This window comes from Passer domesticus, chromosome 6 (assembly GCF_036417665.1).
Source record: "Passer domesticus isolate bPasDom1 chromosome 6, bPasDom1.hap1, whole genome shotgun sequence".
Lineage (NCBI taxonomy): Eukaryota > Metazoa > Chordata > Aves > Passeriformes > Passeridae > Passer > Passer domesticus.
In genome coordinates this window covers 4,869,244-4,883,733 of record NC_087479.1, presented here as the reverse complement: position 1 = coordinate 4,883,733, position 14,490 = coordinate 4,869,244, and the positions used below count along the sequence as shown (strand labels likewise).

General features: G+C 48.8%; 1 long non-coding RNA gene across 1 annotated transcript; it reads left to right on the top strand.

Annotated features, from left to right (window-relative positions):
• The first annotated feature begins 482 nt into the window (after positions 1-482).
• On the top strand, positions 483-13,547 carry LOC135302473 (uncharacterized). The gene is made up of 5 exons (XR_010364073.1): positions 483-497; positions 1,167-1,602; positions 2,791-2,913; positions 8,260-8,376; positions 8,459-13,547. It is a non-coding gene; the product is annotated as an uncharacterized LOC135302473 (long non-coding RNA).
• Positions 13,548-14,490: the final 943 nt, after the last annotated feature.

The following is a 14,490-nucleotide window of genomic DNA, read 5'->3' as shown; positions in this document are numbered from 1 at the left end:
GCGGTGTCACCCATGGTGGTTGTGAGGAAATGGACACATCTGGCAGGTGCAGAGGAAAATTTATTGTCCAGAGATGTTTCTTCTTGCAGAGAAGTCCTGATCAAAGTCCAGGCTTGGTGCTGGGGCTGATCTAAGCCAGTGCTGTACCAGTAACTTCAGTGCAGCCATTGGCACCAACCTGGCTGTCCAGAAAAGCTCATCTTGTGCAACTCCTTTTCACTCTGGGAGTGACCCACTTCTTCCAGGGAAGGTCCCTACACATAGCTGGTGTGTTTGTGGTTTGGGGTTGTTTTTTTTTTTTGTTTGGGTTTTTTATTTTTTTTTTTTTTGTTTTTTGTTGTTGTTTTTGTTGTTGTGGTTTTTTTGGGGGTTTTTTTTTGTTGTTTTTTGTTTTGTTTTGTTTTGTTTTTTTACTTTCCTATCTGCCAGTATTTACATACAGAGCTAGACTTTCAGGAAAAGAGATTTCTCCTCTTTCTGCACACTGTATTATACAGGTAAGATTTTCCTGACTCCTTTTAATATTTTTCTGGGTGGACCCTTGGTTGTGAGTGTAGACTGAGCCTGGTAATCCACCTATTTCCCTAAGGAGTGTGCTCAGCAGTAAAATCCTGCTATCTGGCTGAGATGCAGGAGTTGTCCTACCCCACAGTGACCTGCTCTTTCATTTGGGAGGAGGTCTGGGTAGCTTTTTTTGCTGTGCAGCTTTTTTTCCTACAGCAATCCAAATGCTGGCCATGGGATCATGGGTGTAAGTGCCAGGGTGGGACCCAGGGCACTGTGGTGCAACATCCCAAAAGCTCAGGGGAAAAAGTGGGCCAGGATCTGATGGAGGGAAAAGGGAGAATCATAAATTGGGAGGGAAGAGGAACATGACCCAGCAAGCAGAAGAGCTCGGCTCTCTGCCAGCAGGACCGAATTGGACTCCTCTCCCTCCAGCCCTTCCCAGGCACCGGGTTGTGTTTGTCCCGCTCTTGCCCTGAAGCGAGCAGAGCTCTCGCCTTCTCTCAGCGCCACAAGGAGCGCTGGGCACCTCCGCGGTGCCGGCCCGCTCCGGCACCCCTCAGTCCGCCCTGACGGGGGGTTCATGGTCCCCCCCTGCCCGCCCCCTTCCCGGGCTGCTCCCCCCTCTCCCTTCTGGCCTTTCACGTCCCCATCCTCTGCAGCTCCTCACCGCCTGTCCAGCTCTGAGCCGCGGCACCCTCTCCATCCTCCGGCTCACGCCGCAGCCCGGCACGGCACGGCACGGCGCGGAGCATCCCGGTGGCGGGACCTGCTCCTCCCTCCTCCCCTCTTCCTCCTCCCTTCCTCTCTCTCCCTCCCTCGAGTCGCGCCAGTGATGGAGAGAGCGTCACCGTCTCCTAGCAGCGCTCCTAGCAACGCTCCTAGCAACCGGGCAACATCTGCTCCCGCTGGACCAATCCGCGCCGGGAACATCTGGGCACCCACCTCCGCGGGCTGCGGCCGGGAGGTGATGCGCTCCTCAGTGGCTGCAGGGACCCGCAGGAGCTGCCACCACCGCCAGCAGCACCGCCGCCGCCTCGTCCAGGAGCAGCGAGGGAAGCCCGGAGCAGCCCTCCCTCTGGAGCCGGGGCTCGCTGGGTGAGTGCTGGCGGGGACAGCGAGCTGTGGGGTTGCCCGTGTCGGCGAGGTGGTGTGGGGCTTTGCCGGTGGGATCTGCTCCAGAGGGTTTAGCAGGTGGCTGCTGGCGTGAAGTTTTGCGCTTCTTTGGGAGCTCTCGTGGCTTTGCTGCAGCGGGGGAGAGGGAAGAGCCGAGAGGGAGGCTCCGCGCGTCCCGCAGTGCCACGGGCAGAGGTGCTGCTGCTCTGCCGGACTCTACGAAAGGTCATTTCGATCAGAGTCCCCTTTTTACGGTCAGAGCTGAACTCTGAAAAGTAACCATAGCTCCTCTTTCCATCGCCTGTTAATGCTGTCATCCTCTGGGATGACACAACCGTCTAAATATAGTTGTCTTATAGCTGCGAGACACGAGCACGCACACATACCAGCTCTCCTTTCCTTTCTTTCTTGCAGGCTTTAGACATGTCTAATTTCGTTCATGTACTCAAAAAAGTCTGAGTGTCTCTGGCACACTCATGTAAAAGCGCAGAGTTTAGGTGTACACATGCATCTGTGATGGTTTTTCCCCATGAGAGTGGGAGATGTTCTTACTACAGCGTGCCAAATGCTTCACCCGGAAGGCAAGGCATCAGCCTGGAAAATGCATGTCAGGCAAACTCTGAAATGTGCACCCTGTTAAAGAGAAATGGGAATCTGACTTTCCCCAGACCTGTACTGCTCTGCAGGCAGTGCGAGTGTGTATGATAGAAAATTAATGCTGCTACTCAAAATAATGGCATGGTTTTAATAGTAGCCCTTTAGCTTTCCTCTGAGGTTGACAAGAATTAATGGAGAAAATAATGTGCCATTTTAAGAGGTGATTGGGGCAGAATTAATGTTCTAGCTCCAGAAACATCCGGATATTTAGAGGAGCAAGCTGTATTTTTACAGCATTTGCACTGAGTGGATTATAGCTACACCACTGAGAGACTGAAATGTTTTTTTTCTTAATGTTTTTTTCTGCTTTCCTGATGTGCGAAAGGGACTCCGGGAAGCAAGGTCAAAGTTAGAGAATTGGGTGTAACATCAGGCCACTTATTTATCCCTGTTACTAAGCCCTGTGGGGATGCTGAAATAGCACTTTGTCCTCTTGTGGTCCAGCTGCTCGCCGTGTTTGTCCTGGTTTTGCCACCTGAGCCATGTGTGTTTCTCCTTGATCCCCCACGGCAGGTGAGCGTTCAGCAGGGCCGTGCTGCCAGAAATGCTCGCTGAGCCCGTGCGAGGGGGAAATCTTACCAGAACTGCTGAGATTACCCCAGAACGACCCTTTGCAGGCTGACTCCGCATCCTCAGGTAACCAACGAGTTTGCAAACTTCAGCTGGCTGGGCGGAGTGAGGGAATTTGCTGGGATTAATGTCGAAAGGGGGTGAACCTGGAATTATTGTTTTATTCTCTTGGGGAAAGCAGTGGGTCTCTAAGGAGCGAGACAGGAATAGTCACTCAGCCATTAAGTCTCATGCCTTCACGCCCTCACGAGAGCTATTCAGATGCTTGTGCCTTGTACACATGTGTGCCCAGGGAGAATCTGCAATTAGGGAGGTCTGCAGAGCAATCAGCAAACTAAAAGGCGGTTTTAAAGTGCAAAGCCAGCGGACAAGAGTGCGGCTGGGGGTCCCCACCTCCCCGTGGGTCAATGAAAGGGGGCTTGCTCTGCCTGATAAGGCTCGGTGTGCTAGAAGGGCTGCCATCGATTGGCAGCAGCGTGAAATCCTGGGGCTGGCATGTGTTTTCGATCCACATGTTCATCTGCCTGTGGTCTGGTAGCTTTGCATTATCAGCTGGGAATCCCACAGTGGGACCAGCTGCTTCTGCTGCCCTAGGAGAGGAGAAAAGCAGCAGCAGGGCATGTGAAACCAGGCGCACGTTTCAGCTGAGCACCCCCTAATTGCGAGCGCTCTGAAGGTTGGAGACGGGGGAGTTTATCACCGCAGCTTGACAGCAGTGGCAAGGACATGATGATGCGTCCTGCCATGTCAAAGTCACGTCTCCCGCTGATAATAAAGGCCAGCTTCTGTGTTCTCAGAAGCCTCAGGTTTTGTGTTTGAGCACGCAAGGGATGCTCAGCGAAGGTCTCCGTCTCAGGCAGCTGTAGCTCTCGTGTTGATCGCTCTCCTCCGGGCTGCGATAGGAGCCCTGCAGGGCAGCGGCACACTTGAGTCACCAGCTTGGCGGGGCTGGCTCGGCCGGCCGGCTCCGTGCTCACCCCCTGCAGATGTCTGCATCAACAACCAAACAGAATCGATTCCGACGAGCCCTTTCTCTGCAGCGCTGAGCAGGCAGGAAGGAATTTTCTTCCCGAGGAAAGGTGCGGGAGCAGGCAGGTGAGGGGATGCTCCCAAGGGCTCACGTAACAGGTTGTGCAGAACCGGGGCTTGCAGATCCCTCTCTGTTGTTTGGGATGCAAAAGCACAAGCTCAGGTATTTTTTCCTGCTGGATGTTTAATCATTTTTTAAACTCCGTCTTAGCTCCTGTCTCGGCTAGGCTGCAGCCCCGTGGAGATCGCCCGGCATTAATTCATGCCGAGGAGGGGCTGCTGTCACTGGGGCGATGCAGGAGCGCAGGTGAAGTGACTTTGCTGCAATTTGCAGTTCAAATGCGAAGTTGCCATGATATAAATCTATTTCCAATCCAATTTAGATAAGACAGCCCTCTGTCCAAACATGCCTAATAACTCTGCGAGTACCACACCACAGCGCACCATAATTATCCCCGGAGAAATAAACAGGAACGGACACATTTTGCCCCGCTGAAAGTACAATTAAAACCCTTGCGGTGATGACTCTGAGAGCTCCGAGCCTGAGACAGAGGCGTCTCTCCCCCCACCGCCGCGCGTGGGATTTCTATTCCGGACTTCCATTAGCGCTAATGGCAGCGGCAGCCGCCGTGCCCCGCATTCCGAGCAGGGGCTGGAAACAGCGGGCAGAGCAGCGGCAGAGCCCGCCCGGGGCTGCCGAGCCCCCGGCAGCGCCCGCGGGTGCGAACGGCACCGAGCCCGCGGGGAGCGGCGCCGGGATGCTGGATGCGCTTCCCCACGCTCATCCCGGCTGGAAGGACAAACCCCAGGCTCAGGACTCAGCGCTGTGCTGTTCGGTCCCCGTGGGGAGATTTGGCCCCGTGCCTTGGCTTGTGGTGTAAGCGCTGGAGAAAACGTAATGTGATTAAGATGTATCTGTCTCTGAGCTTGAGCGAGGCAGAGGCAGTGACTCATACCACCTTGCTGGAGCTGTCAAAACACTTGGCTCGCGAGAATAGCCTTCTACACAAAAAGCACTGATTCAATATGTTTATATTTAAACAAAACACTGAGGGTCTGATTCACTGCGGCATTACTACAGCCTTGGATGGCTGTAACCCCAGCCAAGCAGCTCCCAGGCAGGCACAGAGCCGTGCAGGGCTGACTCCCAACAAGGGTTAGAGAAAGGCTTGGTCCTTGAGAGCATGGAGAGGGGTCCCTGGAGGGCTTTAGCACCGCTGCTGGTGTTGAGGGCACAGTGCGAGGGCACAGCTCGTGCTCTCGTTCCCCTGAACCTGCAGACAGAAGGGTGGGCACCGGCAGCAGCCACAAGAGATACGGTGATGAAATGAGTGGAGGTGGGATGGCAGCTGCACTGATCACAAGAGCAGACCCTGAACTTCTCTCGAGCAGCCCTGGGATGGGACTGGAGTGCCTCCAGCTCACTGTCCCACCCTGCAGGGGTGCAGGCAGCACCCCTTCCCTGCCGAGGCACCTGTGACAGCCCCTGGGAGCTGCTGAGCTGGGGAAGTGGGTGCTCCAGGCTCTGCAGATTTGGAGCTGCTGGGAGTTGCTGACAGATGGTGTGGTGTTGAGCAGCTTGGGGCGACTTTGCTCCTCAAATGTAGTCTTTCATTTAAAACTGGGAACACATTTCAAGCCAAATTCACAGCCTAGAGATGCTCTTGGTGTTTGCTTGGTCGTTGTTTCCCTTCCTTGCTCCTAAACTAAGTTATGGGTGTTGGGGTGAGGGGGTCGTGACAACTTTGCTGCTTTAGCTGATGTAAGGAACTTAAATTCAGCCAAGCAAGGGTATTTACCAGGCTGGTGCTGAACATAACTTCGGAAAGTGAAGCCAGTTGGGTGCTCAATGAACACACACTGCCAGGATGGTCATGTGTGTCCCTCAGCAAAATACAATTTTTCTGTCTGCTCCTGCCAGCCAGCACCATGGCATGTGCAAAGCCAGAGCCCTCCTTGCCTCCCAGCCACAGGCTGACAGTGCTCCTTCCCTTGTCCTGGCTCCCTGATGTCTCCAGCACCACCTGTGCTCAGGGGATGCTGAATTTCAGTCACCCTCTGTCACTGGGGCAGAGAGCAGAATTCCTAAAGACAGAGTTTTGCATGGAGCTGGGGGAGCTGCAGAACTGAGCTGAGATGCTCTGCACACTGTGGTTGTCTGTGCTGCCCCTGCACTCAGGATGATTTTCTGGTTCCACTGCACACAGGCAGTGACAGGGCTGTGCTTCCAGCCTTTTCCCTGAAAAGCACTAGGGAGCATGTTTTAGCATTTAGAGGTTTGGTTTGAGGGAAGGGATCTACCTGTGTGCTGGCTTTGGCTCCTTTCCCAGCCCTGACAGCCTGGGTGGCTATGGGAATGTCACTTCATCTGTCTGTACCTTTCTCTTCCTCAGAGCAGTGTGAGGAAAACTGTAATGTTCTCCCATCCCATGGCACTGGGAGATAAATGCATTTGTTGTTGTGCTCAGATTACACAGCACAGTGGGGTTTCCACCTAGGAGAACACGATATCAGAGTAATTAAATATCCAGGCTGCCCCAGGCTCTGGTGTAACTCAAATATTGGAATGAAACCTGCAAGCAGAGAAGGATGCTGCACATTAATTTAAACCTGTGTTTGCAGCTACTCAATGCCAGTGGAGTGGTGAAGACCACAGCCCTGCCCTTGCCCTTGAGAGCCAAGGTGGGTGCTGGGAGCATCTCTGATGTGTGTGGTGGTCCAGCACAACTAGAACCTTGAAAGCCTTGGCAGTGTTGTCCCACTGTGAGAGCAATAGTCCCTCTCCTGGAGAAATGCTGCTCTGAAGTGCAGCCCATGTCCTGATGGGTCCCAGAGCAGGGCTGAGGGGTCTTGACTCCAAATGGGTGTTACTCCACCTGTCAGATTTCTGCACACATCTGTAGAATTCTTCATAAAAATCCTCCATCCTCACAGACTTAAAATTCAGTGAGAAAATGCAGGAATCCTCTCACTGAAGGGATTTCTTCTTCAGCCCCTTCTTGCGGGTTTTTGATGTAGAGGAAGGAAGGGAGGACATGTTTCTCCTTCCTGCCAGTGAAGAAGAGATGCTGTGTGTGGGTATCTCATCACCCCCAGCAGCAGCTGAGGCTCAAGGAGCCCCTCATGCCCCATGGAAGGATCCTTCCAGCAACATGAGGTCTGTGTTCTGGCTGTGAAATGCATTATTGCTTTTCTATTGTGTCAGGGAACCAAATCCTTTATTTCTTAGAAAATCTAAGTTTCAAATGCTTCCATAAAGAGATCCCAGTTTGGGGAAGAAAATATTTTTCATAGGACCTGACTTTGAGTTATTCTGTGAAGTGTCTCTGGATACTTTCTTCCCCTGGATTGCCTTTTAGACATCAGTATAAGAAATTCTTTTGGTTTTTATTTTTTTGTTTTGTTGCTTTTTTTTTAAGTACATTTAAAAGAAAATAACAGAAATTTCTTATAAAAAGGAGGAGGAGATTGGGAGGAGATTGTGCTTCTCAGAAATGCACAGGGCTCCTCTTTTCTGTTTTCTGATGAACAGCCAAGCCAAGCCCAGTCCTGGCTCTCACAGGCACCCAGTGCTCACCAGGCTGAGTACCACTGGAATTATGGACCTCATTAAGATGCTGAATTAGCACCATGCCACCTTTCCAGGGAGATGAGCAAGCTCAGATCAGGCAGCCCAGAGAGCCCTGGTCCTCTGCAGGGCTCAGCTCTGGAGGAACAGACCTCCCCATGGCTCTTGTCGCAGGACAGAAGCCCAATAATTCCTTTTCTTATCCCAAATGTTGAGCCTCCATCCTCTGTGCCCCGAAAAACTGAAGCCACCAGGAGAACAAACACACTCCATCACCCTCCCACGGAAGTGGGGCTCTCCTGCTCTTCTGAGACAACAGTACCACCTAGTGAATGCACTCTGCATCGGTTTTCCAGGGAAGCCAGGGAGCTCCGTGCATGGTGGATGGAAATCAAAACCCAGTCCTCGGCCCGCACAGCCCACAGCAAGGCACAGGGCCCATCCTGGTCCCTGCTGCAGTGCACGGTGACATTCCCATCTAGGGCGTTCCTGCCTGCTCTGTGGGGCTGTGGCTGGCCCTGACACCCACTCAGCTGTGGCACCAGGAGCTGTGCCCTGTGCTGTGCCCTGTGGTCACTCCAGAGAGGGGAGAGGGGCTGGCTGTGCTGGCAAGCCTCAGGGTGGCTGTTTCAGGGGTGGCTTCACATTTGCCAGCCTCTCAAGTGTTATTCCAGCAGGTTGAGGGCTGCAGGCTGAGTCTGAGTGTTGTCCTGGCTGCACTCCCCCTCTGGATCCCTCCTTGCCCTGCACAACCCAGCCTGTGATGCTGCAGCCACCCTGGCCAGTACTGACTTTCTTTTTCCTCTTTTGTGCAGAGCTGATCTGATCGGGGCCTACCAAAGACATTAACGACGTCGAAAGTAGCTTACTTTAAGAGAAAATATGCAGAAGAAGAACATTTACATCAAGATTACCATGAGTATTGTCCAAAAGTGAGTATCTCTCTCTCTCCAGACCCCACCCTCCCCCAAATTTCATCCCTTGATGCTAAAGCCCCATCCATTTACTCCCCAGCACCTGATACTACCAGAGGACAGGACTTGTATCCTAAAACTGTCTCTCCAGAAACTCCGCTTCCTGGACGACCCCGAAGCCTATCTCCGCAGGTCTGTATTAATTAACAATCTGTTGAGGAAGATCCACCTAGAGACAGAGAGGGAGAGCTATGAATACTTTAAGGAGGCTCCGTGCTATAGGACTGCCTACTCTGACGCACGAAAACGGCTGAAGCTGATGGTGCAGGAGTGCTGTTCCCAGTCGCTCTATTATGAAGAGCTGCACTCGTATCGCATCGTGCCTTACTCTGCAGAGAGCGCCGTCTACGGGATGGGCTACACGGGCAGCCACCTGGAGCAAAATTCTCAGTTGCTTATTTATAAAATGAATTAAAGTAGCTGTTAGACCCACTGATGTTTGTTTCTGAATGCTTGGACTGCTTGTTGAGGTGTTGAGGTGAGGCACTAGTTGCAGACGTGTTTGCGATGGGAGGCGGAGGCGGCAGGGAGCTGAGTGGAAGGTGCTTTGGATGATGCTCTGCGGCCCCTGCTGCCAACCCCCGGTGTGAAGCACCTTGCTTACACACAGAGAGGTGCAATGCAGAGGTCCTAAAGCTGCAGAGACTGCGTGCAAGGCGGTTTGTAGAAACAAAGCTGCACTTAAAGTTACCTGTGTGTAGATACGGATGCTCCAAATCACTTTCGCAGTTAAATTACGCCATCCCCAGTGCAAGGGGAGCCCCCGAGGCAGTGGAGTAGTCTAACAGTGAGGAGTAGAACACAAGTTATCTGCTGTAAAAGTATAGACAGGAAGTTTCTTTGAGAATTGCTTTGACCATGAAGGAGTCAGTGCCAAAGGAATTAGTCTTTAGGATTTTCAGAGACTGAACTCGCTTGCTACTTACAGACACTCTGTACTGAGATTTGCAAGGGTTTGTGGGTTGGTTTTTTAAAAAAATAATTGCATTCACTTTTTACTTATATTATCTCTTAGCTGGTATCTACTTTGCTATTTTAATGCAAACCAGAATGACTCACAGGAAAGATTGTTTCTTCAGCCCATCATCAGTGTTCCCTTAACTTCATTTGCCTCTTCCCCTAGCTGTTTCCCTGAATACTTCTTTGCATGCTAATTTGCTGTTTGGCCCGAGGTTCACACTGGTGCTAGGGAATAGACAACGATTTCTTTTTATGTGGACTATAAAAGGCAGAAAAACAATGATAACTCTCATAGATAGAGAATGAATGTATCTGACAGATGATGGTAAGACCTCAGAGGCTCTCCTGATAAAACTGCTCAGCATTAGTAATAATGTTTCAGGTTAAGTGAAATGTCTAACTTCAATCTGGGAATTAACTTTAAAATATGTAAATATATATATTTCACAAGCTGTGGCATGTGGGATGTTCAGCAAACGGAATGACTACAAGTGGAAAGTTTCATAGCTGCCAAAGCTACGTCTTGAAAATACCAAAGAGTAACATTAGGGAAAAGATGATGCTCCAGCAATGGGGCCAGAAGCAGAGATTGCACTATAATCTTGGGGAATGTGATTAATGAGCCTGGAAATTAGCTGTCAGGGACCTGCATCCCAGAACTGCTGAACAAATACACAGGATGGTTCAAAGCCTGTCAAAGTCCTACAGGTCTGTTGGCTTTGCCTCGCTGGCTAGCACCACTTTAAAGCTTTAAAACAAAGTAAATAATAGTGCACACTCAGCTGGAGGCAGATATATATATATATATATACACATATATATATATACATATATAGCTAAGAACCTAATTTTTTTATTTGTTTTGAAAGGCTTTGCTCTTGCAGATGTGGCTGATGCTATTTCTGAAGCATTATATAGTGTAAACAAATACCTTGTGGCTTGCCAGGAATGTGCTTTTTGTGTCAGATTCCTCCTGTGACCCTGCTCAGAGCACCCTGGTCCTGTGTGTCACACATATCGTCACAGTCCAGGCACATGTTAGTGCTGGAGAAAAGGCAGAAAGGCAAAAGCAAAAAGGTGTGAAGAACAAAGTTAACTCTGGTGTCAGTAGTTAGAAGTCAGTACAGGTTTAGGAGACAGAAGGAAGCAGTAAAAATCCAGATTTTTTTTTTTTTTTAATTTAAAAAAATAATAATGTCAGCAGTGTAAATCAAAGCAAGGATAACCTGCAAACTGGAGGACATAAACATCTCAGATACTGTGGGAAGGCTGAAAAAACAGGGCATGCTGTTTGGGAGGTGCTGCTAGTCATGATGAATGTTCAGATCTCTGTTTTTGCTTTGAGACAAGCCATAAGTATCTCTTAAAAAAAGGTGTCTTTCAATCCTCAGCCAGTGCAGTTCAGCCTCAGAGCTTCCTGGCTGTGCATGGTTTGATTCCTGCTGTCCCTGGGCTTGCACCAGCCCAAAATCATGGAGCTGATCCAGTTGCATGATTTGAGCAATGGTTTCAATGTGGTTTGAGAAATTTCCAGTGGAAAGGGGCCATGCCCATTTCAGCAGGGGCTGGGAGAGCCCAGGCTGCTGCTGAGGTGTGCAGGACAGCCCCAGTATGAGCAGTGAGAGCTGGCAGAGAAGCCTTGTGCTGTTGCCAGAGGTGTCATTATCCCCCAGGAGCTCTCTGGCCCCTGCAGCACTGGGAACGCCTCGTGCCACCCCAGGGCTGGGGGAATGGTGAAGGAAAATTGCTCCTGTCTTCTGATTTTTCAAACCATGTAATTTTCCACTCTGAAGTGGTTTTGATTTATGCATTTTTTTCTCTTTGTGTCCATTTTCACTTGATTTCATAATGATCTAGCATGTACAGGAAATGTTTAAATGCTTCTTTTCTCTCACTAACTGACTTTTTATATTCATAGGATGGTTCTGGCTTGAATAAACAAGTCTTTTAACTTAAAATTAGAAATGTTTCAATGAAATGAAAAAGTCCAGTAGGATCAAAGTCTTTAACCTCACCTGAACAAAAAACCATTGGTCCTGTCAGATTCACATTTGAAGAGGTTCTTTGCCTGCTGAAAGAGGCAGATACTTTCTTGCCTATTGAAAGCTTGTCTGTGAAGGCGTTGTGATAACTGAACAGATATAACAGACAAAAATCTGCATCAGGTCACAAAACACCTTGGGCTACCTAGGAAGGAGGACGATAATTTACTCATGTTTTTCTCATGTGCTGTTTTCTTGAAGAAAACACATTGTCTCTTTTTTTAATTTTCACTTGCTCCAGGAGCTGTTGAAATGGATTATTTCTTTCTAGAGAACAGATTGAATTTTTTATGGTTGACTTTTTGATATGGAATTGAATCAAAGGTTCACTATTCTATATGCTTTAAGTCCGCTTCAGTTTCTACTGCCTTCTCCTTTGCCCAGTGATTGGTGCTGCTGAAAAGTGGGTCTGAAAATTTTGATTTGAGTGCTTAAAAATAGTTTATGGGGTGATAAAGAAGTACAAATGTGCAATAACATTGCAAGTGACTCCCAAAATATTTGACACCTTTTGAATTATATACTTACATTGATTTTAACATTTAGTTGCCAAGTTACTGGGTACCAGCATTTTAATACAGCTACATACAGCGATTTTTCTTTTTTGGGTTTGTAGCTACAGTTCAGCTCTTCTGGCTTCTGATGTGAGAATCTGTCTGTAGGTGGTCAACTTTCAGTGAGATAGATTTTTATATATATATATGTTCTATTATGACTGCATTAGGAACTCCTACATATGGGCTATGTTTGCACTGGATGTAAAGAAAGTCCTTGCTTCCCTTTGACTCAGTTGCCTTGGAGATAGAATATTCATCAGAGAGAATATAGATGAGCTGGGTAACAAGGACAGCCTTGGTGAGGAGAGCTGATCATTTGGAAAATGACTGGCTTAGGACATTTAATTTTCACCTGGGAATAGCAGCACACTTGGCTGTAATTAGTGTTTCTATGAGTTGAGTTTTCTTTGCGCTGCTTTTCTGGCTGGACACGCTGGTGAAGGGTGCACAGGGGTGTCTTTGTGGGGGTCACAGTGGGTGTGGGGTCTGGTGCAGAACCCCAACACTGAGTTTGAGCAACCTGCCCCAGTGCCAGTGTCCCCACCCACGGCAGGAGGGTTGGAACCAGACGGTCTTTAAGGTCTGTTCCAACCCAAACCATTCCATGATTCCATGATTCTATGACGTTAGGGCCCTGACCCTGTGAATGCTTGGGTTATCACCCTCGCTCAGAGCCTGTTGCTGGAGCCTGAGAGGCTCCTCGTGTGCTTGATGCTCAGCATGTGCACGAGCTTGTGGGGCTGGGGCTGCCAGATCCCCTCAGCCGCCGCGCTATCGGTGACCCCCGAGCTGCCGCTTCAGCTCTGCAACACATCTCTCTTGCACTGTAAATTGAACTTCTGTTTTCCAATGAATGTGTTGAGTATATGGACTATTGTGCCTTAAAGTCCCATCCTCGTACGAGCCTTTGTAAATGTTCTGTAAATCCGCAAACCGCCCGTCGCTGGTATCTCTGTGCACTCTCTCCAGATCTGATTTGGTACTTGGCAGGACCTTGGGAAACCCAACCCTGACCTCAGTTTGCCATGAACACAGAGGGGATTTGCCAATTCCCTCTTTTCTTTTTTTCGGATTGCTTTCCTCTCTGACATTCATGAAATTCTGTTTGTCTGGTTTCTGCCACAGCTGGGCTCTGCGCCACCTGCAGTGCCAGGAGCCCCTCGTAGGAACTCAGAAAGTTGTAAAAAAGTTGTCTCCAGATTTTAAACACCACCTGTAGATTGCTCCCAGGAGGGAATCACAGCTGCATATAGCAATTGTGGCAGGTGTTGTCAAGTATATCATCATATATTTGACTTGGTTGACAAAGCAGAGAAGGGAACACCTATTTCTATTGAAATGCATGAGCCTGCATTATGTTAAATACATGGTGATTATACACCAAATAATTGGAATACTTCTGTAACAAACAAAAAAAAAAAAGCTTTTTAATGTTTAAAATTACCTGGGACCTGACTGAAGGTTTTTATGAAATTGTTTTCTAAAGTGAATAGTAGAAAAATGTATATGTATTTTAAATATACGTATGATGTGCATGTTATTAATAAAGATCTATTTCTATTGAACCAGACGGACTCTTGTTGATTGTATGTTGTTTGGTTTACAAGGTAACATGTAATGTTTCTAAAGAAAACTTTCTAACTCCATCAATCCCCTAAAAAACTTATAACCACAGATTCTTTGAAGGACTTGGATCAATGAGCAAACCTGGGGTAACTCCTCTGTTATTCACTAGTCCTGCCCTGATCCCACTGTTTGCATCCCAACTTGCCTCTGGATTTGCAAGACCCTTCTTTTTCTTGTTTCTGTGTTTTATTTCAAAATCTGCAAGGAACTATTTTCATAATGATGTTCTGCAGGGCATGTTCCAGATGCTGCCAAAGGGTCAAAGTTAAAATAGTTAGCTTTTGGAGCCTTTCAGAAATTTTTTTTTTTACTAGAAATCCTGATTATGATAGAAAGATCACCATCTTCCTTACCCTCAGGAATTTTTCTTGAAGAAGCTGAAGAGAAACACTGAACATATTGAAGATATACTGAAAAGGAAAAATATTTACAAAGGACGGATTTCCCCCTGTGGGCAGAAGCATATTGAGGCAGTCACAAGGAAACATCTTCCAGGGCCAGGTGCTTCTGCCCCAATGTCCAGCCAGGACTTGGGTACCACAGGGACTGCAGGTCCCAGTTTTGTAAAGACTGAGCATCCCAATCAGGTGCCATAGGCACAGCAGCACACCAGCCACCTCCTCTGAGGCTCTTGCATCAGGAGAGAGCAGCTGGATGTTTCAGCCTGAGGACAGCTCTGAAACCACTGATCCTGAGCCCCCTACATGCCTCATGTGAATGTGGTGTTGTCAGGATTAGCAGCCACCACTCAAATCCTGGAGTGTTCCTTATCAGACACAGTCCTTTACCTGTCTCTGAACCACTCTTCTTTTTAACCAAAAAGCAATACCTTGGCCTGGGGATGTGCATGACCTAGAGGAATGGGCTTGTTGCATGTCTGCAGTTTC